The 25,539-nt window shown below is 40.6% G+C and overlaps 1 protein-coding gene across 1 annotated transcript in view; it reads right to left on the reverse strand.

Annotated features, from left to right (window-relative positions):
- The window catches only part of rab9a (RAB9A, member RAS oncogene family), a 44,314-nt gene extending 24,383 nt beyond the window's left edge, over positions 1 to 19,931 (reverse strand). Inside the window, exon 1 of the mRNA XM_060833470.1 lies at positions 19,783 to 19,931. The gene's annotated coding sequence lies outside the window, so the exon portion shown is untranslated. The remainder of the gene's footprint in view (positions 1 to 19,782) is intronic.
- Positions 19,932 to 25,539: the final 5,608 nt, after the last annotated feature.

Here is a 25,539-nt window from a genome sequence, read left to right on the forward strand (position 1 = left end):
GCTGTTTTTGCAACTCCCTGACTCAATATGCACAATTCCCTTGGCTTGTGGCACTGGCCCCATAGGATTAACCCGCTACTCCTTCACTATTTACAACATGTCTGATTTTTAAAAATTATTTGTGATGATGTGTTAACTTTTTCATTTGCCCTTTTAGTTTCTTTAATCTTCCTGCACCTCCTTTCTATATTTTCCCACTTTAAATCCATTTACATTGTTACTCTAATTTCAATCATATTCCTCCCTTTAAGGGTTTTAGGTAGTTTAAATCATTCTAACCTTCTTTGACACACTTCTTATTCAATACTCTGTCCATCTTAAATTTGAAGATTTCCCATTGTGTAACTGTTAAATATTGTTAAGTTTTCCACCAAGTTAATTAGGCCCAAGATCTTTCTTATCTCACTGGACTTTGCCTACTTACACCCTGCAGATTTATCTTCAACTCCTCATTGGTCATTGCTCTTCTTAATCTGAGCCTATCTAACTGTGGCTGCTTTTATACAATCATTCTCTTATTCTCATATTTACCTGGGCTCTGTTTCCAGAACTAAATTAGGAATTGTTTTTTTTTATTGGATGACAAAGATACTGACCCAAGAAACTGACTGGGAAACATCATGCATCTCGATCACATGCAGTAGAGAGGTTCATCTTGAAATTGTTAAAATAACTCCTTTTTTTTGCCTGGTTGTTGTCATGTCTTGCATGTACTGTCTGCTAATTTCAACCACTATTTCAGCTTCATTGTTTGGTGACATCTAATGTACACTGGAAACAGCATATTTTACATCCTAGGTGTTAAATTTAGACAAAACAGACAGGACTTTTAGATTGTTTCGTTGCTTGATGGGGGTATGTGTAGGCATACAGTTAGCTGAAACCATCCTCAGGTCAGCATCCTAGTTCCCAACACAAGATCAGTGGGCTCTGATTCCCAAATTCTGTCTTTGTATATCCTGACATTCATTCCCCTCAAATACATTCATCCTATTTCTGTCCTTATCTTCCTTGAACATATTATAACCAGCAGTTTTTGGGTAGATGGGCTCTCCATACAGGGTTCAGGACATGGCAAATAGTCTTCGTAGTTGCATCTTAAAATGGCACTGGAGTCCTAGAGAGCTCATGTGCCCCTAATTATCATCCCTAAATTAACTCTCCTCTGTTTTCAAATTTCCACCCAGAGAACATATGCTAAGGACTTTGTCAAAATGGCAATGGCAATGATCAGAATGGGCCAAGAAGTGATTTTTTAAAATAAGACTACACACCTTTTCCAGAGGCCTTAGTAATCTCACACCTTATCTTAGAGTCCTGTCTGAACTTAAGCAACTAGGTTATTCATGTCCGCCTTAGTTAGCAATGCATCTAACTCTTCATTCAGTTGGAATGTTTTTTCAAATCAATTAAATACCACAGAGCGACTCCAGTTTCTTTTCACTAATGATGCTTATTCTTCAACAAATTTGTCCCAAATCGTCAGGCTTTTTCTTCTTCTTCCTTCTCTGATATACCGGTAACTTTGTTACTGGGTATGTCAGCAAAATAGCTGATTCCATTCTAATCAATCCTATCTCTCTCTACTTTCAGACATCAACTTATCTTTAACCCTATAATATGAACTTCAATCTTTCCCATGGTCCTAATGATCTTCTCCAGAAGGACAGAGATCAGATGACACCATCTCTTTGGTATAGATGCCACTTGCTCCAGACATTGCTTCACTGTGCCAAGAATATGGATCATGCTACCTTCTAGCAGCCCTGTGCACCTATATTGACCTCCTTACTCCTTAGGCAATCAAGGTAATGAAACCAATCCACAAATAACCACCCCTCAGATTTTGTTTATCAATCTAGTGCCTAATTCCATGGTCTTTTTGTATAACCTAAATATATATTTCTGTCCACTCCACTGGTTCCAGATTGGACCACAAGTTCTGATTGTTTCAAGTCCTTCCTAGAAGGCTTTGCAACTTAGCCCCAACACCAGGGAGGCACATGTCACTTAAATCTCTTCATCAGAATTGCAATGAAATGTCATCTTTACTTCTAACTGCAACTCTTCCAGTATTACCACTTTCCTCCAGTCTTGTTGTCCACAAAGACACAGTCTGAAAACAAACACAAGATTCCCTTAGACTGCAACAGTTATTCAGACTCTGTGTCCCAGCCAATTCTGCTTGTGCATTGTTCTTATTGCTGTGTTGTTGTTAGTGAAAAGCATTCATAGGAGGCTGACTTAAAATTATTTGAATGACTTACTCCGATACAATTGGCAGGTTTGAGTTATTATATAATCAACTTGGGATGGGGAATGCTGTGAAGAGAGACCACTGGAGAATTAATGTTTTAGGGATAAGGAATTTCTAATATACTATTTTTGTTACGATTTTGATTAATAGAGAAGCAAATGAAGACAATGTGTAGACATGAGACAAACCACTTGCATTTATAAAGCACATCTCCCAACCTCAGGACCACCAAAGAGCTTTAGAGATAATCATGTACTTTGCACTTGTAGTCTCAATTGTGGAAAGTGTTGTTAAGATGGTTATGTAGTTCTAAAAAAGCTCTAATTAGTAGAAGAAAATAGCTACCACCTCTTGTGAAGTGCTAAACCTATGAATAGCTCAAAAACAAGTACTATTTAAAGGAACTTGACTGACTGCTTTTTTGTTTAATTTTTTTGTCAATAGATTCAAAGCTCCCATGTTATTTGAGAGGGTTTCAGCCATCGGAATGTGAGTGTTGTTATGTCTTCATTATTAATTGTTTGGTATTTTATTCTGTTAGGAAAGTGTTGCTATGTAAAACCAGAACAGATAAACACAATAGCTCAGAAGCATGCCATTTGGGTCATTTTGTCTGTGCAAGAGCAACTCCTGTAGTTTGCTGTACAACTTGGGGGAAGATATTGGAAACTCTCATTGGAAGGGGCACTGTTTGAGACCCTCCTGAAAAATATCCAAGTTAACACATAAGGGAGTCATGCACCATTAAGGATCCTGGGTGGAGTTTCCTGCTGCTCCCAGAGGCTGGAAGCAAGGTGGGTTGAGGAATTTAATTAGGCAGAAATGGGTACTGCAGATGCTGGAGATTAGAGTCAAGACTAGAGTGGTGCTAGAAAAGCACAGCAGGTCAGGCAGCATCCGAGGAGCAGGAGAATCGACGTTTCGGACATAAGCCCTTCACTTCCTTCTTTACACAGAGAGTTGTCAATGCCTGGAATGCGTTGCCAGCGGTGGTGGTGGAAGCAGAGTCATTAGGGACATTTAAGCGACTGCTGGACAGGCACATGGAGAGCAGTGAGTTGAGGGGTGCATAGGTTAAGTTATTATATTTTACATTAGGATTAAACCTCGGCACAACATCATGGGCCAAAGGGCCTGTTCTGTGCTGTACGTTTCTATGTTCTATGTTCTAGTCTTGAGGAATTTAATTGCTCAGTAGGCCAGAAGTTAGCTTCCCAATAGTGGAATGAAACTTGGGAATTCAATTCCACAAGCTTAAAAGTCAGGTCAAGTTTCTTAATGGTAAGCATTGGCAAGTCTGGATCAAAGAGGCAAGGTGTCAGAATCAGAGAGGTCGTCTGGCTAGTAAAGGAGGAATGGTGTGTGAGAAGAGGAGAAAGAGGGTGATGAAAGAGAGGCAGTGTGTCTATTGCAAAGTGAGAAAGAGTATTGTTGTCTGTGTGTGGTCCTCCAGATGTATGGGGAAGGGTATTTCCAGACAGGAATTGTGGTAGAGAAATGGCCACATGAGTTGCTGTCCACAATGGGTGTCCTAGGGTTAAACTGAGAATTATTGGACAGCAGATGAAACAGTGACAGGGCAAGGACACAGCAGGAATTCCTTGGTTATTTTGGTCACATGCGGTTCCAAGCATTCCTTCCAGATGATGAAACAGCAATTGATTTGTGTTTCAATTTAGTACACTTTTTTCTTCTTTTATTTTCTCACAAGATGTGACTGTCTCTGTCAGCCAGCATTCATTGCCCAGTCTTAATTACCCAAAAGGCAGTAAATACCCCGTGGGCCTAGAGTCACAGATATGTCAAACCAAGGAAGCATTGCAGATTTAATTCCCTAAAGGGCATTGATTTTTTTAAAAACAATGAACAATGGTCACATAATCGCCATTTTGCTTTTCATTGATTGGTGGGTTTTGAATATATGTCCTCAGAACATTGATCTGAGGTTCTAGATTGCTAGTCCAGTGACATTACCACTATGCTACTGCAGCCACTAGACTACTAATGATGTCTTGTCTACATCGGTGCAACTAAATACAGGTAGGTGACATTCTGGTATACACCGATATAGATATACCTACTAGAGAAGGAGCAAAACTCAACCTTCTCTTGGGAAATAAGGCAGGGCAAGTATTAATGGGGGAGTACTTTGGGACAAGCGACCATAATTCAATTAATTTTAAAATAGTTATGGAAAAAGGTAGAGTCGAGAGTGTGGTGTTGGAAAAACACAGCAGGTCAGGTAGATTCCAAGGGGCAGAAGAATCAATGATTTGAGTAAGAGCCCTTCATCAAAAATGAGGCTTGTGAGCTGAGGAGGTGGAGAGATAAATGGGAAAGGGGTGGTACTGGGAGGAAGGTAGCTGAGGGTACAATAGGTGGATGGAGTTGGGGGTAATGATGAGAGTCAGAGAGGAGGTTGGAGCGGATAGGTGAGAAGGAAGATGGACAGGTAGGACAGGTCATGAGGGTGGTGCTGAGTTGAAAGATTGGAACTGGGATAAGTTAGGTGGAGGGGAAATGAGGAAACTGGTGAAGTCCACATAGCCATGTGGTTGAAGGGTCCAAGGTGGAAGATGAGGCATTCTTCCTCTAGGCATTGGGTTGTTAGGATGTGGTGATGGAGGAGGCCCAGCACCTGCATGTCCTTGGTGGAGGGGAAGGGGGAGTTGAAGTGTTCTGCCATGGGGCGGTGGGATTGGTTGGCGTGGGTGTCCCAGAGATGTTCTCTGAAGCGCTCTGCAAGAAGGCGTCCTGTCTCCCCAGTGTAGAGGATACGGTAAATGACATGTGTGGATGTGCAGGTAAAAGTCTAATGAATGTGGAAGGCTCCTATGGGGCCTTGGAGGGGAGGTGAGGGGAGAGGAGTGGGCACAGGTTTTGCAATTTCTGCGGTGGCAGGGAAGGTGCTGGGAGGGGAGGGTGGGTTAGTGGGGGGTGTGGATCTGACAAGAGAGCCACGGAGGGAAAGGTCTTAACAAAAGCGGATAAAGGTGGGGAGGGAAATATATCTCTGGTGGTGGGGTCCGTTTGTAAGTGGCGGAAATGGCAGAGGATGATGCGATGTATACAGAAGTTGGTGGGGTGGAAGGTGAGCACCAGGGAGGTTCTGTCCTTGTTGCAATTAGAGGACTGGGATTCGAGGGCAGAGATGCGGGAATTGGATGAGGTGCACTGGAGGGCATCATCGACCACAGGGAACATACGGAGATGGCCAGGAAGTCATCCTCCTTCTTCAAAGACCGCAATTTTTCCTCTCTCGTGGTTGAAGACCACCCCTCCAATCGCAACAAGGACAGAACCCCTTGGTCCTCACCTTCCATCTCGCCAACCTCCATATACATCACATGAACAGAAGCTTGCTTTGTTATAATGATAAGAATGATGTACAAAAGCAGGCTGTTAGGATATTGAATGCCCTACTAGTGCAATGTCGATCCATAATTGCTTTTAAAAAGAAACATAAAATCTGAAAAAAACATATTTTGAAAAAGTATGGACATAGGAGAGGTTAATGGACTCATTTAGCTTTGAAAAGGGACTAAACTATCACCTTCCATGCAGCAAGTTCTATAATTCTGTTGCTTCACCCATTATACAAATATTCCCATGATCGAGAAAGCAGGGGAGAAATGCGTAAAACATCTGCCAGAACAAAATAAATTAATAATTACTAATTGATCTTTTAAAATGAAAAAAAAATGGTTTCAATGCATCAGCATTGGGCGAGAAATAAATAAATTCATACGTGAAAGACTAATGAAATATACAAAATTTAGAAATAAATGCATTTCATTTTAATTTCATTCTCTCCCTTTCAGTCAGGACTTTTATCACTTCCTCGTAATGTCTCATCCATCTCACTAGGATGAATTTACAAATATTACAAGTTACAATGGGACTGTTCAAGTCTCTCATTATTATGCTGGCTCTGTGTGTAATTAGAGTCCAGCTCAAAATGAGAATGCATTCTGAATAGAAAGTAGATCTGAGCCTAAATCCAACAGGCAACAAATGCTGTACTCCAGTCTGTATTCACCTTAGTCATGATACTAAAGCAACTGGGCAAAAAACCCATCCCAGTAACTTGCTCACTATGCATCATTTTTGAGTGTTGCTGTATTTAACTACACCTTAAAGTAAAAAATGCTATAACTTCTGGTTGACACTTTGTTCCCACCTAGATATCAAATCTTGGGGACAGGGCTATTTGAATCTCCAGCAGTCTTACTGTGGGGTGAATCCAAAGATCCAATTTGTTTGAGGGCAGTTTCGAGCTACTGATGATCACAGAACCACAGAATGGTTACAGCACAGAACATTTCCTTATTACCCCATGGCACCTTTCCATGTAATCACAGAGGATGGAACACTTGCCCATTCACATCCCCCCTCACTGTCCATGGCCCCAAACATATCTTCCAGGTGAAGCAGCATTTTACCTCTACTTCTTTTAATCTAGTCTTGTGCATTCACTGCTCACAATGTGATCTGTCTTACATTCACGAGACCAAACACAGACCGGATGACCGTTTTGCAGAATACCTCTTCTGTCAGTAGAAATGACTCTGACCTTCCCACTTGCTTGCTATTTCAATAAATCACCTCACTCTCATGCTAACATCTCCACCCACAACTAACAACCCTTTTGTCGATTACACTGGGCCTCCACACCATCTGTTCCCCCTGCCCCTCCTCTGCCTCTGTCAAACATACAAAGAAAGGCCCATTTTCCAACCCCTTTCCGTTCTGTAGAAGTCAAAGTGGACTCAAAAAACATCAACTCTATTTCTCCCTCTCCACAGATGCCGCTAGACCTGCTAGTTTCTCTCGCACCTGCTGTTCTTTAAGACTGCCAGCAGCTAATTGGCAAAACATTGTGTTCCAGATAACAATGTAAATATTTAAAGATCACTGTACTGTGATAAACTTCTTCACTATTGTGAACATTTGTAGTCACAATTCACCCTGTTAACAGTGGCCACCTATATTTTATCATTATCACATTATTTTCTGTATTTTGAACATAAAGTTGAAATAGCTTGTCACAGAGGACTAACGAATGAAGGCTTTTGGGAGGTTATTGCAAGATTGTTTATATTGTGGGGTTTTATGTTGGTAGGAGGAAACCAAATTAAATTATTTGCTGAGCAGAAGCAAGGAGGGGCAAAATGTTCCTTTATTTGGTTAAAAATTTTTGAATTTGCTTTGAGGAAGATCTGATTGCAGTCAGTTACAAGAATAGAACATAGAACATAGAAAAATACAGCGCAGTACAGGCCCTTCAGCCCTCGATGTTGCACCGACCAAAGCCTGCCTAACCTACACTAGCCCAATAACCTCCATATGCTTATCCAATGCCCGCTTAAATGACCATAAAGAGGGAGAGTTCACCACTGCCACTGGCAGGGCATTCCATGAACTCACAACCCGCTGAGTAAAGAATCTACCCCTAACATCTGTCCTATATCTACCACCCTTTAATTTAAAGCTATGTCCCCTAGTAACAGCTGACTCCATTAGCGGAAAAAGGTTCTCAGTGTCTACCCTATCTAAACCCCTAATCATCTTGAATCATTTCTAATTTACAAAGGAGGATTGTTCAGAACAGTTAAAGCATTAAGTGACCTCAGTAAAGGATATAGTTTGTGAAAACCTCTAGACCAGGAGTATTTGTTTAGCACTCTGAAGATTATTTTAACACAAGACTAAGAAAGGATAAGCTCTCAGTCCTGTGAGTAGTGAAGTGAAAAGGCCTCTCAACTCAGGATTGGAACTGAAATGAAGCAGTTAAGTCAACCCTACAGATTTGATAAGGAAGGGAGATTCTGTGGTTTTTGTATAACAGTAAAGTGGTGGCATTGAGGAGTAAATAGCATTTTGCTGGTCATGTGTTTTGAAATCTTTCAAATTGTATTATATTGAGTTATCTTGGTTTGGTTAATTTAGTTTTTTTTATTTATGTTGTGTAATAAACTTTTATTTTGGTGGTAAAATGAAATCTGCAACCTTGTGTGAAATCTGCAGCCTAACCCTAACCCTAATCCTAACCCTAACATTTCATTGAAAAACCACCATGCTAAATTAGAAATAAAACAAAATGTGACCTATTAAACCAGATTCTATTCTGGATCTGACTTGTCCAGTGTTTCAAATGGGGAAATTCCAAATGTAAATGCCTTTAATAAACAATAGAACAACAAGAATGGTTCAAATCATATACACCCTATACAACTGTTTATTAAGTATCAGGTGTTCAAAATCTTAAAATTGGACACAATTGGCTTCAGACATAAACGAATGAGCATTTAAAAATGATTTTAATATATTTTATAGAAAAGCTGTTCCAACATAAATATCCTGCGTTGTAACGTTTTTGGAAATAATTTGACGGAGAAACATAGAGACTAAAAGGTTCCTTTCAAGGCAATAATACCTCTTTAAAACTGCTGCAACTATAGTGTAAGCTATTTTTGAAAGTGGAATATGAGAACTAACCATAAGACAAGGAAATCCTTGTTCCCAGAGATCTTGACATGAATGTTGATTTGAAAAGTAGCCAGGGAGCACATGGGCTTGTGCTTGTGATTCACTACATGAAGAGTCCCAAAGTTAAAATATTCCATAGGCTTTTCTACACACAGGATGGACTCTTATAGGGTCCTAACTGATAAGGGCTATGTTGAAAAATGTGGCAGAATCACACAAGAAGTTCACTTGGCACTGGGAGGAACTTGCTGCATCTTTTAAATAGGTCTGAGAATCAATGCGAGGTGCTCACTAAGCAGCAGCAAGTTGCCTATTAAAGGGGGATTTTTGATTGTTAATGATGTTTGTTGATATGCAGCCTTCTGTCCTAACACACAGTGCTAGCAAAACTAAATTCCCAGAATTCACAATGTGGAAGTCAGTACAGGTGACTTGAACACGCTGCTTGCTCCAGCAGACTTCCATATTAGACACCAGGAGGCAACATCTCATGTGCACCAACCACATGCATCCACATCCACTCCACACACAAACAATGGCATCCAACATGTGCCAGCCTCTAAGCATCAGTGGCTTCAGGGCTTGGAGTGAGTGAGAGTGAGGGAAGATGTTGCAGGCAGTACTGAGAGTGGTAGAGCATGAGCCCTTTGTGTGTACCGGATAAAGTAGCAAAGATAGAGTGAGTGTCAGATATCAAAGAGATGAGGGCACATATGCTGGCGGAGTGAAAAGTGTCATTGACCTTCTTCCGACAGTGTTGGGCATTCCTCCAGAGAGCTGAGATGACACTGACCTGGGTGGCAAATTTGGACCAGGCTAGCATGGTCTGGTGTTGTGGCATTCACTGTTAGTTCTGAGGTACAAGGAGTTCTACCCTCTGCATCACCTTACCCACTGTGGCCTTCAGATCACTACCTGCAAAGCAGGGTGCCTTGCCTACTATGTTGTGGAAAATGACAGGAAGTGTGTGGGGCAGCTCTGGACAAGCAGTGCTTGCACAATGGCTTTTTAAAGATGGTGTGGCAGCCAAAGATGCTGATCAATTTTGGGATTTCCTGGCAGTGGCTAGTTGTTCCAGGTATGGAGAGTGGTAAAATAAGGCTGGAATCAGATGAGAGAAGCACCATAGGTGTGGAATAAGTAGTTAGTGAGTTGAGTTAGGTCAGGTATGGTGAGAAAACTCGCTAGACCTCATAGAGAAAAACCTTCCATTAAAGTCAATCAAATTGACATTTGCCAAAAAAAGTGTAACATTCAGCCCATAGAGTGAGAAATTAGAACTCCAGCCTATTAGCTGGTTGAAGAATAACCTGCATTTACTTGTCTTTAGCAAAATGAAATATTTCTAGGACAAAATCAAAACAAAGTGGATGCTGAACCAAAGACAGACAATGTTTTGGCTCAGTGACTGAAACTCAGTTAATCAGGTCAGCTTTATGGAAAGACATGAAGGAGGAGGGAGAAGCAAAAATGTGCAGGAGTTTAGGGAGACATTTCAATACAGGAAACAAGTGCATGGTTGTCATTGATGAGATGAAAGAAGAAGAAGCTGCACAGGAGCCCACAGTCAAGGAAATGGAGTGTTTGGTATGTGAGGGGATGGGAAGTCAGTAGTTGTGTAGTTATGTCGATGAAGAGCAAGTCCACAAATTAAGGGAATTAAATGTGAGGATGAGTACTAAATGAACCGTGCAATACGAAAGACTCACCAGTCACACATGTGCTTATTGACTCCAAGTCATCAGTTCTTCAAGTTTGTTTCCCATCTCAAATTATGAAGAATGGGAGGTTGGGAAGGAGATTGTTGGATTATTCATGTCTCGAGGTGACAGTGGCATTGATGAGGTTTCCACGACAGTATATCTGAGACAAACTCAATGTTGCTGATGATGTGGAAGTGAAGCCATGTTGTCTTTGACATGGACTTGATAAGAGTTTGGATGCTCAGATTGTGGTGAATAAGAGCTAGAATATGTAACCTGCTTACTTCACACTTAGGCAACAGTAACAATTTGCAATTATCAAGGACTTTACTTAGTTAATCGCTTCAAGAAAATTGACAGGAATCACGCAGAACTTGACACCAGCTCTCTGAAGGACATTTCAGAGTGGTAAATAAAGATTTAGTCAAAGGGAAATATGGAGCATCTGAAATGAAGAGACAGAACCGAGAAGTTGGGAGGTTTAGGGAGGAATTCCAGAACAACTGGAAGTAAATCTACCAATGGTGGATCCATTAAATATGTGGAAACTGGAGATGACTGAATTAGAAAAGGACAGAGGTCACTGTTAGATTAAGGTCTCAAGTAGATTTCAGGGAATAGATAGACAAGACCATCGACAAGAATTTAAACATTTGGACTTTACTAAACTGGGAATCAGCAAGCTAGAGGGTGAATGGGTTTTGTTTTGTGTTACTCAGTGACCATTTGGTTTGGAGGAATTCAGCTTCATGGGTGTTAGGAGTTGGGATAGAGCAAGGGGAGCATTTGAATATTTCAGCCTAGAGATAACAAGAGATTGGATGTGGATTTCATCAGGAGTTGAGTTGAGGCATGAAAATGGATGAGAAATGTAATACTGTGGATGTAGATGGCCTTCATATTAGAGCAGATATCTGGTTAGAGGTTAATTTCAGGATTATAGGATACCAAGGCTGTGAGACATCTGGAGATAGTGAGGACTGCAAATGCTGGAAGTCAGAGTCGATAAAATGTGGAGTTGGAAAGGCACAGCAGGTCAGGCAGCATCAGAAAAGCAGGAAAGTTGATGTTTTGGTTCAGGACCCTTCATTAGGAGATGTGAGAGATCTGGTTCAGACTGCAACCTCACCCCTGTCAGTGCTGAACGTTTTATATCTTCTGTGACCACTTTCTTAAACCTTATTCCCCATCTCCTCCAGTGTTGCCCCCAGTAATTAAGTTTAAGAAGATCATGGTCTTTATTATCACTAAGATTGAAACGATGCAAAAGGGTGCCTTTGTCATGCCTCTCCATTCCACTGGGCTACCTAGCCAAACTCAGCCTGACCTGGCATCTTCCTTTACAATCAGAGAGTCATAGAGATGGAGAGCATGGAAACAGACCCTTCGGTCCAACTCGTCCATGCCGACCAGATATCCCAACCCAATCAAGTCCCACCTGCCAGCACCCGGCCCATATCCCACCAAACCCTTCCTATTCATATACCCATCCAAATGCCTTTTAAATGTTGCAATTGTATCAGCCTCCACCACTTCCTCTGGCACCTTATTCCATACACATACCATGAAAAGGTTGCCCCTTTTTTATATCTTTCCCCTGTCACCCTAAATCTATGCTTTCTAGTTCTGGACTCCCCACCCCAGGTAAAAGACTTTGTCTATTTACCCTATCCATACCCCTCATAATTTTGTAAACCTCTATTAGGTCACCCCTCAGCCTCCGATGCTCCAGGGAAAACAGCCCCAGCCTGTTCAGCGTCTCCATATAGCTCAAATCCTCCAACCCTGTCAATATCCCTGTAAATCTTTTCGGAACCCTTTCAAGTTTTACAACACCTTTCCAATAGGAAGGAGACCAGAATTGCAATATTCCAACAGTGGCCTAATCAATGTCCTGTACAACCGCAACATGACCTCCCAATGCCTGTACTCAATACTCTGACCAATAAAGGAAAGCATACCAAACACCTTCTTCACTATCCTATCTACCTGTGACCCTTTCAAGGAGCTATGATCCTGCACTCAAAGATCTCTTTGTTCAGCAACACTCACTAGGACCTTACCATCAAATATATAAGTCCTGCTAGATTTGCTTTCCCAAAATGCAGCACCTCGCATTTATCTCAATTAAACTCCATCTGCCACTTCTCAGCCCATTGGCCCATCTGGTCAAGATCCTGTTGTAATCTGAGGTAACCCTCTTCACTGTCCACTACACCTCCAATATTAGTGTCATCTGCAAACTTACTAACTATACCTCTTATGCATGCATCCAAATCATTTCTATAAATGACTTAAAGTAGAGGACCCAGCACTGATCCTTGTGGCACACCACTGGTCAGAGGCCTCCAGTCTGAAAAACAACCCTCCAGCATCACCTTCTATTTTCTACCTTTGAGCCAGTTCTGTATCCAGTACAGGTTCTCCCTGTATTCCGTAGGATCTAACATTGCTAACCAGTCTACCATGGGGAACCTTGATGAATGCCTTACTGAAGTCCATATAGATCACATCTACCGCTCTGCCTTCATCAATCCTCTTTGTTACTTCTTCAAAATACTCAATCAAGTTTGTGAGACATGATTTCCCACGTACAAAGCCATGTTGACTATCCCTAACCAACCCTCATGATCTCTCCAAGCTCATTTATGAAAATTACCTCTTGATCCCTCAAACCCATTCCAACTAAACTGCTAACCACCAAACTTCCCCTCTGGGTCTCCAAGTTAGCCATTATCCTTAACAGTTTTCTTTTCTCAGGTGTTGTCCCTCTCCCCTTTAAATCTGAAAAGAAACACTTGATGTCACCATTCTTACAAACTCCCCAGTCGTCTTCAATCTCTCTTACTTTTCTGAAGTACTTTATGTGTGTCTCCCAAAGTGCCCCTCCTAATTTCATGTCCATATTTTTCAAAACTTTGTACTTCAATTTATGCCCCACAATAGTATGGAAGTAAATCTTACCAATGTCACAAATGACATTGTATGTCATGGTGATTATTCTCATTGTTCACACTTCATTCATCCGAACCTAACTGCAGCCGTTAAGACAGCTCCTGCAATGCCAAGCCACTGTTTTCCAGCACAGTCAATTGCTGCCTTTTTCTGATCTGTCTAGTCATGTGGAGAAAGTGAGGACTGCAGATGCTGGAGATCAGAGCTGAAAATGTGTTGCTGGAAAAGCGCAGCAGTCAGGCAGCATCCAAAGAACAGGAGAATTGACGTTTCGGACATGAGCCCTTCTTCAGGAAGGGCTGGTTTCCTGAAGAAGGGCTCATGCCCAAAACGTTGATGCTCCTGCTCTTTGGATACTGCCTGACCTGCTGTGCCTGTCCAGTCATGTGGCTAGATAATCACTTGCAAAGGCTTCCCTTCCAGCTCTGGCAGTATCCCATCGGTGTCCCCTAAGGCGATACTATTATTCTCCTCCTATTATCTATCTACATGATGCCCCTGGTGATCTCATCCAAAAGCATGGAGTTAGTTACTCTGTGTACACTGATAACAAACAGATCAACCTCATCCCCACCTCCCTCAACTCCTCCACTGTTGCTAAATTATCCTCCAATTAAATACTATTTTGATTCCTGCATTAACCTCTATTCTCCAACTAAAGACTGCCTCCCTGTCTCGGACAACATCCCAAGTTTTAACCGGAACATCTGGAACTTTTGTTTCATATCTGATCCCAACAGGTACTACTGACCTGATATTTAAACCATCAGTAAGACTACTTTCATCTCTGTGACTTTGTTTCTATCTAGGCTCATCTGCTAAAATCTTCATTAATGTCTTTGCCTTTTCTTGGTTTGACTACAGTCTCTCACATTCTACCCTCTATAATTATGACACTATTCAAATTACACATGTCTTAACTCACGTGATGACCTGTTTACTCATCATCCCAATGCTTGCTGGTCCTGGAAAATAGTAGCCAATTGCTTTTAATATTCTCATCCTGGTTTTCAAATTTCTCAATGTCTTCATCCTTCTTTATGTCTGTAAACTGCTCCAATCCCATAAGTTCCTAACTTATTTACAGTCATCTAATTCTGGTCCCTTGAGCACCAAATTTTAATTGTGCCATCTTTTGCAGATAATCATCAATCGTCTAGGCCCTAAACTCTGAAATTCCCTCCCTAAACATTTACAAGTCTCTGCTTTGTTTTCTTCCTTAAGATATTCCTTAAAATGCTGATCATTTTACTCAGTATCTTCTTTTGTGGCTTGGTATCATATTTTGTTTCATACACCTTGATTATCTAGCATTTGATTAACCAAATCTCAGATTATCCGAACAAGATCGTAAGGTCCCAATGCTTGGCTAACTATGCTATCCAGCATTTGATTAACCAACGAAATACATACTCCCCGCCCGTGTCCTTCGAGGTTTCTCTGTAATTCACCTGGGAAGTGCCTCAGGATGTTTTATTGCATGAAAAGCACTATATAAATACAGATTGTCATTGCAGTTGTTCTACCTTTAAGAAGAAAATCTTACATTTACATAGGACAGGACATTCCAAGCTACTTTACAGCCGTGGCTGCTGTTGTGTGTGCATTAGCCTTTGAAGAGCAGCATGGTGGCTCAGTGGTTAGCACTGTTGCCTCATAGCTCCAGGGACCCGGGTATGATTCCAGCCTCAGGTGACTGTCTGTGTGGAGTTTGCACATTCTCCACATGTCTGTGTGGGTTTTCTCCAGGTGTTCTGGTTTCCTCCCACAGTCCAAAGGTGTGCAGGTTAGGTGAATTGGCCATGCTAAATAGCCTATCGTGTTCAGGGCTGTGTAGGTTAGGTGCATTACTTGGGGGAAATGGGTCTGGGTGGGTTACTCTTCGGAGGGTCAGCGTGGACTTGCTGGGATGAAGACCTGCTTCCACACTGTAGGAATTCTAATTCTAATTCAGAAACACAGCAAACAATTTGCATAATGCATTCTCCAACAAATGCTATTGTGATGGTGACCAGATAATCAGTTTTTATAATGTTAATTGGGGATAAACACTGGTCAAGCCACTTGGCACAATAACCTTGGTTTTCTTTGGAATAATATCACCAACATGAAAGAGCAGACAGGACTTTAGTTTAACATTTTATCTGGAAGATAACAATTCTGGAGGAACAATTCTCCTCAATACTGCAGTGGAGTAATACAGATTCACAGGCCTAACAAACATTAAATTCCAAGGAAATAGTTACAGCTTTAAAACTTTGTGGCTACACAAAAACCATAAACATTTTAGCTTCCTTCAAAATGCCAATGCAGCATTTAAGCACTGTTTCCTGAATGTATGGAACATAGTCGGATCAAATTACTGCAGACACTGGAATCTGTACTGAAAACAACCAATGCTGGAGATCATAATGGGTCAGTTAGCATCCATGGAGACAGAGCAAACTAACATTTTGAGTCTGGATGACTCTAATGAACATTGTTGCATGTACAGTTTAATTACTCTTATAAAACAGCTAAAAGAACTCCACAATGGAACAATTTCTAATAGACTAAGTAGAAAGGGTGATGGGCCCCGGTTTCTCAGCATGACTAGCATTGTAATCATACATCTACATTCACATCTATGTTGTTCACTGTGAGACAAATGGTCATTTAAAGCAAACTCTAGACAGGAATCAAAGCAGTAAGAAGTTTGAGGGAAGGTTTCCAGGATAACCTGCAGCAAGGCTTTAAGGAATGCGACAGCCATTTAACATCTTGGCAAAAATGTAGAGAATTTGTAAATCTGCTGAAAAGTGTGGTGCTACATAATTCAAACCAAGAGTGGCAACAACAGAAGAAAATAAGTAATCCAAACATTGCTGTCAAAGTATCAGGAAGACTCTTTGCACTTGTTGTTATTTATGAGAAACTGCTGTAACAATGTTCAATGAAGGAAGATGCTGAATAAAACTGGGAAACTGCTTTCCAACATGTGTTTCTTCACCATTAGCTTCACAAAAACACCATTTATTGTCAAGTTTGCCATTGATATGCATCGAGGAAAATGAAATCCCTATCTGAGTAGAAGTTGTGCACTGAACTCGCAACAGAAATTTATGTCTTGACCATTTCAAGTCCAAATACCCTTTTAATGGTGGAATAAAAATTAAATATTGCCAGTCAACCGCTTTGGCACTAAAAATTAACTAGTTAGGCTGACTCTATCATTATTGCCTTGCAGTTGAGCCAAGATTTCCTAAGGGTTCAAATACGTTTTATAATATGGTACAGGAGTTTCCTTAAGTGGATTTGTGAAACATGGAATAGATATCCTACAGTTGTCCAGTTAATAGACCAATTCAAAGCACTTCCTATAAAGCCAGACTTTAACATCCATCATAAAATCACTACTTTGATATTAGCAAAAAGTGATTATATGATTCCCAAAATATGAAACAAGTCTTGGGTTCTAGGAATCTGGTGAAATAATTTGTGGTCAATTTACGAAAAACGGGTTGAGAGGAATAAATCCAAAAAAAAAGTAACAGGTAATGACATTATATCTATCTTTTAAACTAAAGATATCTCTGTTGTGGGTAAAATGTTATCATTTTCCCTTCATACTACCTGTCTGATTCTTGCACAACTGTTGAAAATGTTGAAGTCCCTCTGATGTTTTTGATCGATTAGATAAAAACACCTAAACTTGTGGTCATACCGAATTCAATGACACAAAGCTTAGTGTCGATTGAAGGCATATCTGTGTAATAGCAGATTAATGCTATTAATCTGACAGTATGAATTTGGAAATACAAGTCCTAGTTGATAAATCTCTCTAATTTCTTTGAGGTTGTTATAAATGAAATAGATATTGGAACTCTGTGACCTAGTTAACTAGGAGTTCTGGAAAACTTCTGACAAACCTCCTAGGGTTTGAACTGGAATCTTTGAGATTTCGTGAGTTTTGTGAAAATAGTATGGGACTGCGCAAGACATTATCAAGGTGAAGAAAACAAGGAGTAGGAAACTCATAAATGATATGGGAGAAGCTTAGGATAGAAACAGTCATACATTCATCCAGAGACCTTCAGAATTAGAGCTGCACAAGTTACCATGAAGGCCCCACCTTCTCAACATGACCATTCACTTATAGCATGGTGCTTGTCAGGTTCAACCCATTATCCTCGCCCTCGTCCTCTCTAATGAGATTGCAGTCCACTGGGATTATGGTAACTTGACCTGTGATACTCTAAGGAGGCTTTGAAAGTTCTCTCTTAATTTCAAGAAACTGAGATTGCGAACGCGAGGGAGTCATTCCCCAGTGGAACAGAGCCTCAATCAAACCCTGGCTGAAGTGGCAATCATTTCTTGACTCCACGCCAGGAGATATATATTAACATTGGAGGGAGCACAGTGTAGATTCACCTGAATGGTCAGACCTTAAAAAGCTAATCTTTGTGGCCAGGCTTCTTTAACGTGATTTGTAATCAATGAGCTGCTCAATGTGTTTAGAATAATAAAATGATTTAATAGGGTAGATACAGAGAAACCATTTCTTTTGATGGGGAAATCCTTCTGGTTGATTCAACTGGAGAATGAGGGGACATTATTTAAAATTAGAATGAGGCCACTAAGGAGTAAAATCAAGGAGCATTTTGTTGCCCAAGTGGTATTAGAAATCTGGAACTGCCTCTAACAAAGAACCTTTCAAGTTTGAGATTGATAGATTTTTGTTGGTTAAAAGTATCAAGGTTTTGGAACTAAAAGGGGTAAATGCAGTTGAGATATAGGTCAACTATAACCTGAGTCAGATTTTGGAATGAAACAAAGGGCTGAATAGCCCACTTATGCTTTTAACGCTCAATGTAACAGACTACGACTAACATTCAGCCTCTTTCAATGTCATTACTATGTACATTTTCTGGTGATTTGGATCAAGTAATCTAAAAGCTAATGTGATTTCATCATAGACAATTCTAACATAATCTTTTCTGCTTCAAACATGATCTAATTTGCATTCTCAGGACCAGAATGCAACTTGAAACTGTGGGTATTGTGGCCAGGCATAATACGTTCTGAGGAGAAAGTGAGGACTACAGATGCTGAGTATCAGAGTCAAGAGTGTGGTGCTGGAATAGCACAGCAGGTCAGGCAGCATCCAAGGAGCTGAAGAATTGATGTTTCGGGCATAAGCCCTTCATCAGGAATGAGACTTGTGGGTCGGGGGCACTGAGAGATAAGTGGGGCGGGGATGGGGGTGTGGGAAAGGGAGCTGAGAATGCAATAGATGAAGGTGGGGGAGAAGGTGATAAGTCAGAGAGGAGGGTAGAACGGATGGATAGGAAAGACGATGAATAAGTCAAAGGGGAGGTGCTGAGTTGGAGGCTTGGGACTGGGATAAAGTGGGGGGAGGGGAAATGAGGAAACTGGTGAAATCCACATTAATCCCATGGGGTTGCAGGTTCCCAAGTAAGTTTAATTCTTGCATGAATGATTTGTCAAAAGATGAAAACATCACTGTATTTGCTCACCTACATTTACACTGACAAACAAATTAGCATGCTTACATTGGTAATGTCATTGGACTAGCAATCCAATGCCAATAATCTTAATGACATGTTCCAAATCTCACAATTGCAATTTCTGCCATTAATGAATCTGAAACGTAAAGCTAATTTGACTGATATAAAAGTCCTCTGGTTCATTCAAAAGGGAAGGGAATCTGCTATCCTACCCTGGTCTGGCCAGCATGTGACACCAGCCCACATAGTAATGTAATTGACTCTTAACTGTCTCCAGAGATAGGCTTTGTCATTTCAAAGACAATTAGGGATTGGCATCAAAAGGCCAGCCTTGCCTGTGCCACACTTTCACCACTGGGAATCCAGCTCTCGTGGGCTACCAAATAAAGCCAAAAGATCAATTGGTGAACCAGTCAAGAAGTGTTGCTGCACACTTCTTTGTGCCTAGCTCAGCATTAGGTAACATTTGCCAGTGGATTATTTACTTGGCATGTTGGCTAGAAAATTATTTGTTACATAGGCAAGCCTAACACAAAGGAGAAAATACATCAAAACTATGAGCACTCAATAACCACAATTATCTCCAAATGTTCAGCAATAAGGATTTTTAAATATCTTTCAGGGATTATGTTAATTGCTTGACAAATCTGTGGTGGAAGGAACAGATGTTGCTGAAAGTTGTGCAATGTCATACACAGTAAGTTTGAAAAATGCTATGCTCGTAACTTGACATCACAATTGTTTTAATAAATCTCCAGTAGAACAGATGATTTCTGTTTATTTTCTTTACTCAGGCCTTCATTGGCATATTGCATTCACCCCTGACAAACTCTAAAGATCAGTTCGAATGCTTTAGTTAGATCGTACCCACCTCATTCTACTGCAACATGCGAAGGATTTTGTACTTTGTTGCTTGTGAGAGACTGTGGCTGCTCTTCAAGATCCCTACACCATTGGAGATGGTGCTATTTCTGCAGCTGCTCGTCTCTGCTACTGTAACAGAGCAGTGGGTTGGGCACTGCAGCAGAATCTCATGTGATTTCAGTTACTGATAGAGCTCGATTCATTCTTTCACATCCACATCTTCAGGACTCACTACACTAACCACACAACAGAACCCTGTCTAACTAGTAATCATTGATGCATCACTTATACCACATGCTACCAGTGTGACGTGTATGCTCCTTAGAAGAAAATTATTTTAAAACCAGTAAATGAATTAACTTTTTGGGTGCTGTATCTTTCTCTTAGACATATATGCATAAGCTATGCCTGTACAGTATACAAAAATTGATCATATAAGGTTCCTTGAGATTGAATGGTGCTGCATCGTTAATTGCATTTATAAAAGCTTTTATCTTTCCAATTTTTGTCCTCTCTGTTGCCTAGTGTTCTTCTGGCTATTGGCTTCACAAACAGCCATCAGCACCATTCCCTCAAGGCTCATATTTTTGTGTTTATTTAATCTGATAATATTCAAGCCCAATTGTGTGTTCACATATGCATTTATAGCAGGGCTGCTCTGCATTCCCTGGGAACAGGAAGTCTGTCATTACAGCCAGTCATCAATGATGCTCCTGGCTGGTTTAATTAAAACGCAAGGCAAAGATCAAAGCTTGGGATCTTGCTGGTTATGGTTCAGAGACATAGTTAAAAATGGCTTACATTCTCTCATTTTGCTATATATGGAAACTTACTTAGTATTTTAGTCAATGTTAACAATTTGTTAAACAGCATTAAACCCATCATTTTCCAGCCCCTTTTAGTTTTGAAGCAAGAGTCATCATTGGGCTCAAAATAATAAATGTCTGTTTCTCTTTCCACAGATGCTACCAGACCTGCTGAGTTTCTCCAGCACTTTCTCTTTTTTAATGAAAAATATCCTTGCTTTCTCTTTGCTTCCTGTGGAAATTGTTAAAGGAATAAATAATAAATAAGAAATTTTCATTTGCCATTTAGTAATGTTTTCTGTTGCGCTGATCTATACTCATTCTAGTACTGATCTGTTCTGGTTACTATGTGATTGTGATCTCCATTTAGTCTGTAGTTAAATCAGTACAAATACATATACATAATGAGTGCCCATTTGCTTGGTAAAATGTTTTCTACAAATTCAACTACAGTGGTGCCTTGGAATCCGACTTTAATTCGTTCCAGGTGGCTGTTCCGATTGCAAAAAGTTTGGATTCCGAAACTATTTTCCCCATAAGAAATAATGGAAAGTGAATTAATTCGTTTCTGGACCCAAAAAAAGACATTTTCAAGACACTTTTAGATCAGACACACGCGTACTGCTCTCATGCTTAGCAATGAGTTCTTTCTTCAACTCAATTGTCGTTCTCACGGACTTCCTCTTACTCTTATTTGCTTCACTGCTCTTCTTGGGTGCCATGGTGAATGCACAAGGATGATAATAAAAAAAATCCAGCACAAATCAAGGTGAAAACACAAGGTAAACTAGGGATGGACGCAGGAGAGATGCTTTCATGACTACTTCCCGGGACGAACTGAACAAACAATGTGCGACCTGAACAGTACGTGGTGTTCGGATTCTGAAAATGTGTTCGGATTTTAGGACAACGTTTTCTCAAAATAATTGTTTGATTCCAATTTGTTCGAACAATAGGGCGTTTGGATTCCGGGGTCAGCACTGTACTTGACAATTTGCAGTTTTATTTGTTTCGTAATGTGTTAATTTGTAACAAGAATGCTAGAAATATATCCAAAATTGTAACATTTTGTAGGTAAGCTGAGTTACTGCAACTAATCTTTTATATTTGCACTGTATACTTGTGTTCACTATACTGTATTCACCTTTGTACATTTCAACTCTGGAGATGCCTAAAACTGAACAGTATCATAGAAGCAACTGATACACCCACCAAAGATGGTCATTGCTGTCACATGGAGGAGGCTGTCTGATAGTGAATGCTATCTTTACTTCCGAATTATCTATTTGTCTCATTGAACCATAAGCCATGAGAGAACAGACAGAAAACTTACAGTAAGGTATTTCTGTCAGTATTTCCTTTCAGCGGATCTCAGGGTTACACCACAGTGAAACTGAAGGACCTTCCAAAGGAAACATTTCACAAAGAAATCTACATGTATTAGTGTCATACTCTGTTTAACAGAAAGCTCCACAGTAATACAGGCATAATCCTAGAAACAATACAAGGGCCTGGCCTCTTAGATCATGGCACAGAGACAATGTATAAAATCAGAGAGAAAATAACATACTCAAATTACATATGAAAAATTCTACTCGCTGTCCTAAAGGCAGATTTAAACATAATTTTATTGACTTAATGAGTATTGATTTATTCAACAAAATAAACTATTTCACCTTTAAAGTGATATAGGTAATTTTGCAGGTATTAACTTGGGTGTAGAAGTATTTCATTCCAATCAATCAATATTTGAATTAGGATTGTGTAATCTTGGTTAAACAAGCAAAAAGGTCTCATTACAGATCTGTGCAAGGTCCGTGTATAGTCCTGTGATCTGACACTTCCAGGAGAGAGGCACCCCATCTTGGGAAATCATTTTCTCCTTGGTTTTTCTCCTAGTCAACTGCCTGCTAGAACTGCTAGCATTCTCTTAAATTAAACAGACAATTCTCCTAAACTATACAGACTATAGAGGGGATGGTTAATGTTTGAGATAACAGTGGTGGTGGGGGCCTCTTATGGCACAGTGGTAGTGTCCCTCCCCCTGGACCAGGAAGCCTAGGTTCAAGTCTCAGCTACTCCAGATGTGTGTAATAACATCTCTGAAAAGGTTAATTAGAAAAAAATAGGGTTAAAAATGTCTGGTACACAGGTAGGTATGCAACAATTTACTTTAGAGTCTCCAAGAAAGGGAAGACAACGGTGACATTTCCTGGTATCTTATGGTATTTGCCAAGTGAACTAGGACATCCTGATCCCAATGCAAATTCCACCTAGCAACAATGCTGGGAACACGCCAAAGCTGCAATACCGCACTCTTCCAAAAAGATCATCAGACCCAGCACTGAGGTGCATGGGAACACGTGTATAGAAGATGACAAGCAAGCCTAAATTCTGAGACAACAAAAAAGCCAGCCCATCTGGTTCATTTGGTTCAGCCAGCCATGGGGAAGAAAAGGAAACTGTGAGGCATGGGGCACCCTTCAATATCAACTAAGGAACATCCAAAATGACTGGTGAATTTCACTTGTTGCTGAAGCAAAATTCTGGAACAAATTCTTATAGCACAGAGGGACTATACTGAATCAAGAAGGTTACTCACCACTGCCTCCTTGAGGGCACTCGCCAGAGATGTCCGGAGTACATAGAAAAAGTAAAAAACCTGTGTCCTCTTGAGTTTTGCATTTCAGATCCTAACCATTCATTGCACACAAAAGCTTTTCCTTAAATTGCTGTTAGCTGTTTTGCCATTCACCTTCTATTGATATCAGAAAATACAGAAGAAGTGAGATTCTCCATGTCAAAGGGAAAGAAAAAGAGTCAAATCCAAAGCCAGGTTTTAATCGGCGAGTCAAGAATCTTGCTGATGAACGCTGAGGGTTTCTTTATGTGCCTTTAGTATCTAATCTTGCCTTACTGAGGGTCCTGCATATGAATAGAAACTATATAGCAGCAGTCAGTGTGGGGACCTGGCAGATCCATCTCACCACTTGCTCCTCTGGACCTCCAGCTTCCAGTACGTAGGCATCACTGGCTAGGTCATTGCCATCCTTAATTGTCCAGACAGTTGAGAGTCAACCACATTGCTGTGGTTCTGGAGTCACATGTAGGGCAGACCAGGTGAATATGGCAGATTTCCTTCCCTAATTGACATGAGTGAGCCAAATGGGTTTTTCCCAACAATTAACAATGGTTTCATGCTCATCAGTGGATTCGTAATTCCAGCTATATTTTATTGAATTCAAATTCCAGTGTCTACCATGGGACGATCCCAGAAAAATTAGCTAAGTTCTTGGATTCATAGTGCAGTGATAATCCCAATGGCCATTGCCTCCGCTCGTTGAAATATTCCGAGCTTCTGACCTGCTCTGAAAGACACTGGATTTATATGGCTAGACCAGTTGAGTTTCTGGTCAATGGTAACCCCCAGGAGTTTGATAGTGGGGGATTCAATGGTGGGAAAACATAGTGTCAGTCAGCAATTGGATTGTCTCTTATTGGAGATGGTCATCATCTGGCATTTGTGTGGTGCGAATGTTACTTGCCCCTTGTCAGACCCAGCACCCCTACTATCACTCAAGAAAGGCAGTATAGCAACATAGAAGCAGGAGAAGGCCATTCAGCCCCTCAAGTTGTTGCACCATTCAATAAGATATTGGCTGAACTGTTGCCCTTTTCCATATGCTTACCTTTGGCAATACCCCTTAAACTTAGTTAACAAAGAATTATCTAACTCTGATTTAAAATTAGCAACTGATCCAGCATCCACTGTCTTTTGTGGAATACAGTTCTAAACCTCCACCATCCTTTCTGTGTAAAAGTGCTTCCTGACATCTCTCCTGATCTGAATTTTTTTTGACTATGGCCCCCCAGTACTGGAATCCCCAGTCAGTGGGGATTGTTCTTATCTACCTTGTCTTTTGCTGTTATTATCTTGAAAACCTTGATCAAATCATCCTTTAACCTTCTAAATTCTTCAGAAACTCACCTAGATTCAGAATTTTTAGACTTTATTGTCAGGTGTACTCATGTACAGAAGGACAGGAGTACAGTGAAAAGTGTATAATGTCGCCAAACATACCAAGGAACCAAAGTACAAAAAAAAAACTTAAATACAAAATTGTAAGAGAAACGACACTTAAAAAGTTAAATGTTACTTCACAGAGTCGTAGAAAAATAGAGAAATAGATAACAGTTTACAGTAAGGTCTTTCATAGTTTAAACTCGGAAAATAAAGGAATAAGTTAAAAGTTCAACAGTCTTTTTTGAGTTCTCTGCTTATCGTGTTCTCTGGGGAGACCTCAGCTGTTTGTTCTTGATGTAGCTGTTACAGATACCGTCGCTGCTACTGGAACTGCCACCTCTCCGATCTCACCCCCACTCCCCGCCTGGCACTTTAGTGCAGGATCCACTCATGCCAAGCCAAGACACTACCATGGATCCGTTGTTAATTTTAAATCAGAGCTAGATAATTCTTTGCTAAGTAAGTTTAAGGCATATACAGGACATTGGTTAGGCCACTGTTGGAATATTGTGTGCAATTCTGGTCTCCTTCCTATCGGAAAGATGTTGTGAAACTTGAAAGGGTTCAGACAAGATTTACAAGGATGTTGCCAGGGTTGGAGGATCTGAGCTACAGGGAGAGGCTGAAAAGGCTGGGGCTGTTTTCCCTGGAGCGTAGGAGGCTGAGGGGTGACCTTATAGAGGTTTACAAAATTATGACGGGCATGGATAGGATGAATAGGCAAAATCTTTTCCCTGGGGTCAGGGAATCCAGAACTAGAGGGCATAGGTTTAGGGTGAGAGGGGAAAGATATAAAAAAGACCTAAGGGGCAACTTTTTCACCCAGAGGGTGGTACGTGTATGGAATGAGCTGCCAGAGGATGTGGTGGAGGCTGGTACAATTGCAACATGTAAGAGGCATTTGGATGGGTATATGAATTGGAAGGGTTTGGAG

This window comes from Hemiscyllium ocellatum, chromosome 12 (assembly GCF_020745735.1).
Source record: "Hemiscyllium ocellatum isolate sHemOce1 chromosome 12, sHemOce1.pat.X.cur, whole genome shotgun sequence".
In the NCBI taxonomy this organism is placed as follows: domain Eukaryota; kingdom Metazoa; phylum Chordata; class Chondrichthyes; order Orectolobiformes; family Hemiscylliidae; genus Hemiscyllium; species Hemiscyllium ocellatum.